Source organism: Mastomys coucha, chromosome X, assembly GCF_008632895.1.
Source record: "Mastomys coucha isolate ucsf_1 chromosome X, UCSF_Mcou_1, whole genome shotgun sequence".
Taxonomy (NCBI): Eukaryota; Metazoa; Chordata; class Mammalia; order Rodentia; family Muridae; genus Mastomys; species Mastomys coucha.
Window position 1 is genome coordinate 118,962,038 of NC_045030.1, and position 11,829 is coordinate 118,973,866.

An 11,829-nucleotide genomic window follows, 5' to 3' on the forward strand; every position below is an offset into this window, starting at 1 on the left:
TCAATAAATAAGATTATTCAAATTCTTATAAATTTATTTTGACTTTAGGAAAATATTTGTAAATAAAAAAGGGAAGTGTGAGGATAGATTGCCAAACTTGTTTTTTTTTTCTAATCATATTTAACCTTTGTGAATATTCACATAGAAAAAAGACTTTTAATTCATGCATTTTATTATTACTTAAGTTTCCCTAAAATGCATTTCAAGATTCAATTAGTATTACAATTAATATATGACTCAAAAGAATAGAGATTTGAAAATGTTTGCTTGACTTAAGAACAAATTTCTAAAATAAACATTCAAATTTAATTTATTTTTACTTGAAACTGAGAAACTAATGGCTTATAATCAAACTTGTTAATGGAAGAGGACTGCCTGACTCAGTTCTTACATATTGTAAGAAGGAAAAATGGTACTTTTATGTGTTCTCTTATTGTATATGAAATTAACTTATTCATCTTACCATGCCCCATGACTCTCAACAACCTGTTTGTAATTACTTTGTACTTTCTGTTATCTATTTGCATATATATATTCCTATTCTAGCAATTTTCAGATCTTTGCTTATTATACTAAATTTCTGCTTGCTTTGAACTTGAGAGTTATATAATAAAAACCTGGTACTTGTTACTACTATATGCAGTTGCAAATATGGGAATGACACATAGACTATTCAAATATTTATTGACTATATAATCAAAAATGACAAACTGAACAATTAAAGTTAGGATGCAATTTATAGAACACTGGCACAGTTCTGACAAAGATTGGTATGAACAATTCAATCACTCTAATATTAAGAAGAAATTGCTTATAGTAATGGGTTTTTCTAATCTTTAAATACTTAATTTTGTAATCATAAGTATTACCATCTTTATAAATATAATTTATCTGTGAAAAATAAGTGTTTGATGAGGTAATCTAGTTATCAACAATGCTAAAAAATTTATATGAATTCTAAACTTTTCATTTTGTTCCTATTTATTTTGTTTTTCATTATAATTATTGAATACTTAAAACATTGTGTTATTTAACCTTCTTATAGAAAGGGAGAGTTAAAAAATTTCTTGAGTGCTGTAAAAACAAATGATCTTCTTTAACTTTCAGTCTATCTGGTCTTAATTTCCAAGCCTGTTATGTATGAAACTATTCTGCATGTTACTCTCAGTATCTTCAGCATCTTTCCTGAGTCTTTCATGAGCTGTGATAAAAAGACTCATCAATAATGAATGCATATAATACATATTTGTCCACTAACTCTGCAGTAAAGCATTTGATTCCATACCAGTAGATATGGCATAGATCACACAATATAAGGAATGGAAGTAATTAATTTCTGGTGATCCAATGTGAAAAACCTTTGCAAGCCACATGAAAAAGAAATCATGAACAACAGAAGATACTTTATCTGTAATAATTGAATGAGTCTTTTAAGTTAACTTTCAAGTTGCACACTTGAAAGATGCAATTCAAGGGGCAGAAAGAATACTATAGCTAAAAGGAGGCTTATGAAATTCCACAATTTACCTCTTGGCATCACACTTTGATTTATATTAGCATGCAGAGGCCCTGGGGTTGGTAACACTTCAAGTAGTTATGAATAAATTTGTCTTAGCGTGAGGTAAAAAAAAATAAATAAAACCTAAGAACATATTTTTCAGGGATAGAAAAATAGGTCAACATTGGATTTGCATAATAATGACACTGATGAGTAAGACATTTGCAACAGTAAAGAAAACAGGTTCTTAAACTCAAGAAAAAGCAAAGAAGCCAAATTCAGCCTTTAAATGTCTTTTGTAAATTTCTTATTTCCAGGTACAACAAGAAATGTCTTATTTACACCCTTGAATTTTTTTACTGAGTCCTAAGTCACACCAGAGATCAGTAGTTTAATAACTTAGTCCCGACATATATATATATATATATATATATATACATATATATATATATATGTGTGTGTGTGTGTGTGTGTGTGTGTGTGTGTCTGTCTGTCTGTCTGTCTGTCTCTGTGTTTGTGTGTCTGTGTGTCTGAGGATGTGGATGTGGATGTGGACATGACGTGGACATGTACATGTACATGTATATGTATGTGTGTGTGTGTGAGACCTTCCTAAAGAATAATATGAGAAAAGTGGATCTTGGAATCTTGGATCTTTCCTTTTTATGTTTTATTTTCTGGATATGTCATGTTCTGCCAGGTGATCAATATTATTGCAAACTAATAAATCCTTGATATAACAGAAAAATAATATAAGCATATTTAACATTGACATGCTTGTTTCCATTCTTGACTTTGGTACATTAAGCTGTTTGGCTTGGGTCATGCTTCATAACCTGTGGGGCCTGGTGGCTTGCTGCTGCAGCCTGGCTCTCTCTCTCTGCTGCTGAAGGCCCTGGGGCTGCATGGCACATTATTTGTAAAGGAGGCAATGTACAAATGAGATATTTTATTATAGGAAAGGGAAAATAGGCCAGTAAAGTAGAGAGAAGGAAAGGAGAGGAAGGAGAGGAGAAGAGAAGGAGAGAGAGAGAGAAATAAAAGAAGAAAGCAGGAGAAGAAAACAAAGAGCAGGGGAAAGAGAGAGAAGGCAAAAGAAGAAAGAGGGCAAGAGAAGAACAAAGAGCAAGAGAGGAGAGGAAGAGGACAAGAGAAGAACAATGAACATGAGAGAGATGAGGGGGCAAATCACCCCTTATATTTAATGGGGTGTGGCTATCTGTGGGGCAAAGCATGCCTGGCTGTGGTCAGATGACTGGGAGTAGGGTCCAGCTAGAATGCTGGGAGCTTGGGGCATTGTTTAACTGATAGAGCACACATCTCCTGCTGGGGCAGCTATGAGAGGTTGTGACTGAAACAGGAGCCAAAGACTCAGGAATTATAGCCAAACTCCTTCCACCTCCTGCAGGCAGAAACTGCCCACAGGGGCTTAGGTTTCTAGGCCTATTACTCACCTGAGCCTAAGTTGCCTGAACAGACCACTGCCCTACAATAACCTCATTTTCTTAATCCCCTTTTAGAAAGATTTCTCTAATAAATAATTGAAATAATTTGCATATGTATAAACAGCATCTTTTGTTAAATTGAATAAATGTTATCAGTAATCCTGATGACAGTTATATCAGTGATGATGATAATAATAAAGAAAATGACAATGTGATATTTTTCAGCATAGGCTTTTGGCAAAGATAAGCATTATTGTGAATTATTATGATATATATCATCACTTATTGCATAAAATTTTAATAATTAAAGCATAATATAAGGCAATCACCAATAAACAATTTCTTCCATGAAGTTTAAGGGCCTTGGATGGTTTCATCATGGCACCAATGCAGAAATAACTACACAAAGAACTGTTGGCTTTGAAGAATGACCCACTTCCTGGAATGACTTTATATGAAAAGAGCATTCAGAATTAAATTCCACAGAGGATTGTAGACATGAAAGTTGCACCAGGAACCTTATATGAAAGGGAAATTTTTCAACATCTGTTTAAATTTTGTAGTCAATACCCTTCTGACTCTCCTCAGGTTATCTTTACTGGTAAAAATATTCCCACTCATCCTCATGTGTATATCCTCATGTGTTTATCTATTCTAACAGAAGGCTTTTCTCCAGTGATCTCAGTGCAGTCAGTCTGTCTCAGCATTATCAGCATGCTTTCCAGCTGCAAAGAAAAAAGACAACCACCAGATATTTCCTCTTATGTGTGAACATGTAACAAGCATCCAAAGAAAACAAAATGGTGGTATCATGATGTTACTTGTTGATGCCACTGTTCTCATTCTCATAGCAAAAGATAGTCCTACTGAGAAAATGAGCACTTTGAACTTTAACCTTTGACTGGAAGTGGCTTATAAGCAATGAAGACTAATTCCTTTTACTACATTTTTACTAGTGTGCATTTTGGGTGCATGTTGATCATTGATTCAGTCCAGGCAACTGACATGCTTTTATTAGTCATACAGTATTAATGCAGGTGTCAGGAAATGTCAAATATAATTTCATTTATTTAATTTTTATTTTTTTAAGCTTTTGGAAAAGTTCCAGGTTCTCATATATTGTGCAATAACAATGACTTCCTCAGTGGTTTGGATACATTCATTTCTGGCAATGAACATTGTAAAAGGAAGAGTTTTCTTAACTCTTGCCACTTTGTGATTAATGAATAAATCAATTAAAGGGCCTATGAAATGAATGTATTGGTTGTTGTGGGACTATAAGGAAAGTGAGGGATCCATCATTACATTTAAAGCCACCTCAACTGTTTATATTTGGATTCTATGCTCTGGAATCCTAAAGCTAACATCATGAAATTACATGCATCTTTAAAGGACCACAAGAAAGATCATTGCATATTTATTTAATTGCTTGTATCTGCTGTCAAATTTTTGGATGTGGAAAGTTTTCAAGGAACATTGGCAGAGAGGTACAATATGTTATCCCTATGGTGAAAACAAATTCATTTGTTGTCCTCAATCTCTGAAGTAAAGGTGTGAATAATTGGTGTGAATGGTTTAACCAAGGCATCATTTTGGAAGTTAAAAAAAAATGGCAGTGATGATTGAATTACTGCCATCCATCATTTTGGCCTGTTATTATTTTTCAAGCATATTACACTCTGTTACTTCCTGCTAATCATCAGCATGAGCCCTATTGCCTAAACACTATTTCATTTATTTATGTTTGGAAAAAAATCCATAAATAAAAAAATAAAATAAATAAATAAATAAATAAAATAAATAAAAAAATAAAAAAAGTTGGTTTATGACCTTGTTTCTTTTGTTATGTTTTCAGTTGTTTAAATGCTACAATACTTTAATTGAAAGAATTTTGTCATTTTTTTTTGTAAATTTTCTTTACTTGTATCATCTTGCCTTTCAATACTGTATCCTAAAATGAGAAATAGGTTTTTGACAGAGGCTTAATATTTTAACAACAAAAATGGGCCTTACAGATCATATCATTAAGTAAAACTGTTCTCATATAATTTTGCTTATATACAAAACTTTTCTTTCAGCTGGTTTTATTTTGAACACGAACATTGACACACATGTATAAACCCATAAATACAGATGAGCAGTGTTGGTGCATGCCTTTAATCCCAGCACTTGAGAGGCAGAGGCAGGTGGATTTCTGAGGTCAAGACCTGCCTGGTCTACAAAGTGAGTTCCAGGACAGCCAGGGTGATACAGAGAAACCCTGTCTTGGGGGAAAAAAAAAGAAAAAAAAAACATGAACACATAGAGACAGGAGATAATCTAGAATAACAAATAATGAAGACATTTCTCTTAAGAAAATTAAATTGGAAAATCACTAATGAATGTATTGTTTTTTCATCTGTCCTTTAGATAACTACAGCTTCAATAAAATGGTTCTTTCAACTAAACATAGAGAACATCCACTTATATGGTTCAGTAATCAGTAGTTAGATTCTGTTATTGGACTTACTTTTTGGAAAAGGTGGTAATTAATTGTGTTTTTTAAAAATAGACATGGGAAATCAATACTATCAACACTCCTAATCTAAATGCTAATTAGAGTGAACAACTCTTTAAACAACTAGCACCACCAAACATGGTTCTTGAAAAGGAAGCTAAACAAAATGAAATTAATTTTAAAAAATTGCTATGGGAATTTAGACTCCAGTAGATTCAAACAATATAGCAATAAAAAAATAAAAGAAGCAGTTTTATGAAAGACTTTGCAAGATAGTAAGACTTTGAAATCCATTCCCTCAGAGATATTTATTTTTGAATATCAGAGATAAGTATATAAATAAATACATGAAAAGTTAGAGCAATATAGGTACCTAAAAATAAAATGTTAAAAGGAAAATGTCATGTATAAAGTGAGTAGGTATGAATGTATGCCAGAGTCTTAGTGGCAGGTGACAAAAAAATAGCTATGTATGAGTCATAGGCCATAGGATTGTACCTTTTACTTATAAAATTACAAAGTTCAAACTGATTTTTTTTTGATATATAAAAAGTTAACATTCCTGAACAGAACACCAATTGTTCAGGTACTAAGATAAACCACTGAAAAATGGTACATCATGAAACTGAAAACCTTCTGTAAGTCAATGGACACAGTCAACAGGACAAATCTGCAACCTACAAATTGGGGAAAGATCAACACTATATCCAAGAGCACACTGACAAACAAATATCAGACAGAACCCAGAAAATCTTGTAGAAGATTGGTGCATAAAGTTGAACTGGCCAGAGGGGTCAAAGACACAACAAGAAGAACTATAGAGTCAACTTACTTGGGCCCATGAGTATCACAAACACAGCCATTAAGCAGGGAACATGTAGGAGCTGGACCTAGGCTCCTTACGTATTTGCAGCATGTGTGTAGCTTAGTCTTCATGTAGAATACTTAACAAATGGGCCTAGGGCTGTCTTGGTCTCTGTTTCCTGCTATTAGACCCTCTTTCCCTTACCTGGACTGCCTGGCTATGGAGGGAGAATATGTTCCTAGTCCTGTTGAAACATGATGTCTCAGGGTAAGATGGTACTTTAGAGGGTCCCCCCTTCTGAGATGAGAAGATAAGGGGCAATGAGTGGAGAGTGTTTTAAGAGGAGGATGTAGAAGAGAGGAGGAAGGGTATATGATTGGATGTAATGTAAATAAAAAAGTAAATTGCTGAGGAAAATTAAATAATGAACAGGCAATATAAACCAGACATAGATAATCAGTTTAAGATTGAAAATATGTGGGTCAGTCGCCTGTTCAGGCAACTTAGGCTCAGTTGAGTAATTGGCCTTGAGCCCTGGAGCCACAGTGGGCAGTCTCTGACTGTAGGGGGCAGAAGGAGCTTGGCTATAACCCTTGAGTCTTTGGCTCCTGCTTCAGTCACAACTCCTCACAGCTGTCCCTGAAGATGTGTGCTGTATCAGGCAGACAATGCCCCAACGTTCCAGCATTCTAGCTGGACCCTAACCCCAGTCATCTAACTACAGCCAGGCATGCCATGCCCCATACAATATAAAGCATGGTTTGCCCCTTCTTCCCTCTCTTGTTCTTTGTCTCTCTCTTGCTCTTTGTCTCTTCTCTTTTCCTCTTCCTCTTCTCTCGTGGTCTTTGTCTCTTGCTTCTTTTCTTCCTCTCTTGCTCTTGCCCTCTTTCTTTCTCTCTCTTGCTCTTTGTTCTCTTGACTTCTTGCTCTCTTGCTTTCTCTTATTTCCTCTCTTCTTTCTTCTTCTTTCTTCTTCTTCTTCTTCTTCTTCTTCTTCTTCTTCTTCTTCTTCTTCTTCTTCTTCTTCTTCTTCTCCTCTCTTTCCTCCTCTGTACTTTACAAGCCTATTTTTTTCTTTCCTACAATCAAATATCTCATTTATACATTGTTTCCTTTTGGATTAATGCACCCTGCTGCAGGCCCCAGCAGAGAGTGAGCTCCACATCACAGCAGTGGCCCGCTCTTGGTACAAAAAAAACACATTAGAATTTTCACTTTGTTAAAAGTATGAAGAAATGATGAACATAGCATTGTCATTTCATGCCTCCCATTATTAATAATTAAGACTGTCTTTTTTGAATTTTATCATGTTAATAAGAATTTTTGGGGTTCTATTAATATTGGAAAAGTGGCAAAGATTGCTGTAAAATACTGTCTTCTGTACAGGAAATGATTATGACACTAGTACACTTACAGAAGCTGCGATTGCCTACTAAATATCAATGACCCAAAACTACAGCATGGTGTGGGAAGGGGTCTCATGAATCTTGATTCCGAGGTAGGTAGCAATTGATTGCTGCTAGAGAAGGAGCGCTAGTTTTCTTCAGGAATGTGGTCCCTGAAAGGTTCTTATCCTCTAATGGGTAGCATGCATGCATAGCAGCTCTAATAGGAGTTAGTGGGTAATAAAGAAAACAAAACACAAAAGTAAAACAGACATAGAATTGGTAGGTAAAATGCAAATAGGGTTACTCAATGAGTTGTAGCAGAAAATTTCAGGGTAAGGTCTTTGTGTGTGTGTGTGTGTGTGTGTTCCGTGTGTATATGTGAAATTCTTAAGAATTAAGAATTATTTACAAAGCAGATACTTGTAAAGTGTACATGGTTGAATGTGTATCTTTACTAGTGAGAATTTGTTTTTTACTACTGTGGATAATTCTACCGTAAACAAATAAATTGGAATTCTTCAAAATTAAACTTCTATTTTAACAGCAATAGCAAAACACAATTAAAATTTAACCTTCATAAAGGTGTTAACATTGAATAAAGTATGTGACCATCATAGGACTTTGAAAATCATAATAAATGCCATTGAATATATGAAAATATTCATATCCAAATCGCTGAAATGGAGATACTACAAAGCCAATTGTAAGCATGAAAAAGCAGCAAGGCTAAATAGCAATATACATAATGGAAACTAAAGCCACAATGAGGTATCTCTTTGTATATATACATATTGTACATATAATATATAATTTAGCTATAATATAAACATTCTGATAAGAAAATAAGAAAACTTGAAACTCCCATAAACTCTTTTGATATAAAAGTAAAGTAGTATAGCTGTTTGAGAAAATTGGGCCCTACAGTATGAATTAGTAGAAGAGTACTACACTATTGTAGACAAGGTTATGGATTTTATCCTTAATGCAAAGCTAGGTACTATACAGTTGCCTACTTATACTATATGAATACATGCAAGAGAAATATAATTTACTGTCTAATGAGAAATTATGTTAATATTTCTAAAATTAATGATCACCAAATTAATGGAAGAAACTTCAGTTGCCCATGAGTAAATGGATTAATAACCAAAATTTTGTGTATGTATGCAAGTTGTATCATTTTGCAACTAAGAAGAGAGAAATAGTAATATGTGCTAAACTTCAGAAGAACCACAGAAACCTTATCCTACATGAATTTAATCCCCAAGGTAACATATAATATGATCCAAGTTATAATAATTACCTTGACTAAATGCATGGGTAAAGAAAGTATTAAGAGTTACCAATGTCTGCTGTGAATGAAATAATTAGAGACAGAGATTTAAAGTGAGTTATACTTTTTATAAGTGATGATGGAAGTAAGAATATGTAGTAGTTTTACAAATTCTGACCATACTAAAAGCTATTTAATTATATACTTTAAATAGGTAAATTGTTTGGTATGCTAGAAAAACATCAAACTGAGGAATACTAAACATGATCTAAATAACCAGAAAAGAGAACTACATTTTTAGAAGTGAAACCTTTATTACCAATTACTTAATTACTTATTCAATTGATTAACTAAAAGTATTTAATATAAGACCTATCTGCTTAGAAATAGAGTATTAAATTTTAAGTTTAATGCTTCAAAAGAGTTCATAAAATAAAAGAAAATCTATAAATAATAAGTTCAAATATAATATCAAATATAGTTTATTAAGGAACTAGTAAAATGTTTCTCTAAACTGGTAATATCAAAAGAGTGTAGTGTTGCTGTGAAAATGAGGCCATTTAAAAGTCATAAATATATTTGAAATATAGTATAAATTTCTGAGAGTATTAATTTTTTGACAAAATATCTGAAGTAAGCAACTTGAAATTAAGGGAAGTTTATCTTACTTTATAATTTCCAGTTATGTCCATCTGTATCCATTCCAGGTCATGGTAGGTACAAAGTGGGCAATGTGTTGGGGTGGGGTATAGGACATCAATGTCTCATCCTAAGGTACACTCTGTGACATCATTTTTTCCATTAAGTTCCATTTCATAAAGGTTCCACCAACTCCCAATTGCATCAGATTCTGACATTGCCAGGTTTTGGAAGGAAATTTAAGATTTTGCTATTAAAAGTGTGATCGTTAATACATGTCACCTGTTTATGTAATACCTCAATTAATATTAATTCCTCTGTGAAGCTATCTAAAATATTTTTGTGTTTTGCATTACTGTGTGCAAATTATGAGATTTTTGTGATTTCTTTTTGTGGAAAATATCTTTAACATAATGTCATATTGCATAGAAACAGTTTCTTTAAAACTCAGATGACAATTTAGAGAAAAAAGATTTAGGTGAGTTTTGGAGCCATTTTAGAAATAATATAAATCCTATATCAGAACACATTCCTGATATGGGCAATTGCCCCAACCAAGTAATAGGCTGGATCATGGGTCCTAAGAGAAAGTGTAATAATATATTATGTTGAACGGACATAATAGTAAATTACCACCTAATTTCTTATCATTATACACAAAGAATAGTACTCCTTCAATGCTCATTAGAGAAATTTGAAGGAGAGAGCTAATACAGAGACTATGGCAATGTGGCCAACACAGAGAGAATAAAAGACTACAGGTGCTAAGCTGTAAATATGACATCTATATCATACTCCTTCATCACAATGTGTAAATGTCTTCTGTATCTTTTCAGATGAATGGATAAGATGACAGACATACTCAAGCCTTACAAATACATGGTTTGGGCAAAGCACAGAGTGTTTCTATCCGAAAATCTCTAGGCCAGTGGCTGGAAGAGTCTAGCTTCCTTAGAGTCTAATCTTATGAATGCCCTGGACCTTGAAGGCTTCAGGTTTCAGGAAACTTTTGCTAACATATGCCTAGTATGTTTTAGCCTCCCAGAACTGTATCAGAATAAGCTCACCCTTTCTAGTTCTTTATGAGCTCTGGTTGGATGATTCAACTCAGTTGTTCTTGCTCAAAACTCGTCCAAATGACTATTACAAACTGGCTTCTTTCGACCTCATACTGAATTGCTTTATGTATGAAAAACTGTCTCTGAATTCTACTACCTGAACTGAAAAGAACTCATCTGCATTCAATTGATCTGTACCTAACTACAAAGAACTAAACTCAATTGAAATTTACTGCATTGCCTGAATTTAAATGAACTGTACTAAATATAGTCCTCATTTACTCTGTGTTTTTATTAAGTATCATCTCTTTCCTGTTTGTTCTCATAAGAGTTAGTCTTATCCTATTTCTGATTGATTCTGTCATATCCTTCTCTGAATTTTCACTTTGTCTGCCCCTCAATTAAACTTCACTTTAAAACATGACAGCTTCCTTTAACAAACTAAATTTAACGTCATTGTTTGGTATTGAAGGTGTGTACTAAGGATCTATCTGTATTCCAGCTGTAGTGATTAAATGTGTGTCAATCTAGCAAGATCATAGAGACCTAGAAATCCTTTGGATGTGATCTCTTGCAAAAGCAGCCATATTGTTGGATTAAAATTTCTCTACACCAATGCTAAAGATCACCATAAAAAAATGGTGGATCAACAGCATAAGTGGCCCTACACACATACACATATAGGCAGGACTAACTAGACACAATGCGTTTTTAAAAATTTAGCACATGAGTTTGGGAAGGAAAACTAATTGGAGTGGGATAGAGGAAAAATTTGAAAAGAGAGAATGGGGCATAAATTTGCTCAAAATAAGTTATATACATCTAGGAAACTCTAAAACAACAGTAAGAAATGAAATAAAAATAACTGCATATAAAATCACTGCACTGGCCGGGTGGTGGTGGCGCACACCTTTAATCCCAGCACTTGGGAGGCAGAGGCAGGCGGATTTCTGAGTTCGAGGCCAGCCTGGTCTACAGAGTGAGTTCCAGGACAGCCAGGGCTACACAGAGAAACTCTTGTCTCAAAAAACCAAAAAAAAAAAATCACTGCACTGTTTTTACAAAATTTTCAGTGACTTGAACTCTATAACATAAAGTGTAAGTTAGAAAAGAAAGCAGTAAAAAAATTGAAGTTATACTGAATTTTGGAAAAAAATGCTAAGTGTGAGGACTAGACACTAGCCCAGTAGTTCAGAGCAGTTCCTCCTCTAAGTGTGAGGACTAGA

The 11,829-nt window shown here is 33.8% G+C and overlaps 1 pseudogene; it reads left to right on the forward strand.

Moving 5' to 3' along the window:
- Positions 1-3,321: 3,321 nt before the first annotated feature.
- LOC116094194 lies at positions 3,322-3,771 on the forward strand (annotated as a pseudogene).
- Positions 3,772-11,829: the final 8,058 nt, after the last annotated feature.